Here is a 769-nt window from a genome sequence, read left to right on the forward strand (position 1 = left end):
TGTGGCGAAGATATTTAGCACGATAAACTGTTACAAGTAATGTAAAGAGTATTGTTAGCGTTCGGCAGGACTTGAGGAGATTCCTGGTAGGAATACCGATCGTTGAGAGATAAACTAATAGGCGCTGTCACCGCCCTAAATACCGGCGCTAGCGGAAACTTCGTACATACCGGCGCTAGCGGAAACTTCGTACATTCCGCGATCTAACTGCACGTACATTCCGCGATCTCACTGCGCCGTCCAGACGGTGCCCTAATGTCTATCACTTAGCTACCGAATATGCATTGGTAGCCCTATAAGGTTCTGGAGTAAGTCTTCCCCATTAGCCAGGCGCAGACCCGGGGTCAAATCCCCTGGTCGACAACCACACGAGTTAGGAGAGGATCGTTTCCTCAACATGTATAAGGTGAAGCATGATGCAGACGGCAACGTAGAGCGTTTTAAGGCGCGTTTAGTTGCCAAGGGTTTCGAGCAACGTGAGGGGATTGATTATGGGGAGTTGTTTGCCCCTACCTCTCGTGGTTCATCATTGCGTGCTTTGTTAGCTGTTGCCGCAGCCCGGAATATGACGGTACATCAGCTCGATGTGTCTACTGCGTTTTTGAACGGTGAGCTGAAGGCGGAATTGTGGATGGAGCAACCGCCTGGGTATGCATCCAGTGACCGGTCGCTTGCGTGCAAGCTGCAGAAGTCTATTTACGGGTTGAAGCAGGCACCCCGTTGCTGGTATGAAAAACTATCAGCAGAGTTCGCCAAACTAGGTCTTTAT

The sequence above is a fragment of the Volvox carteri genome (genome assembly GCF_000143455.1).
Source record: "Volvox carteri f. nagariensis unplaced genomic scaffold VOLCAscaffold_17, whole genome shotgun sequence".
Classification (NCBI taxonomy): domain Eukaryota; kingdom Viridiplantae; phylum Chlorophyta; class Chlorophyceae; order Chlamydomonadales; family Volvocaceae; genus Volvox; species Volvox carteri.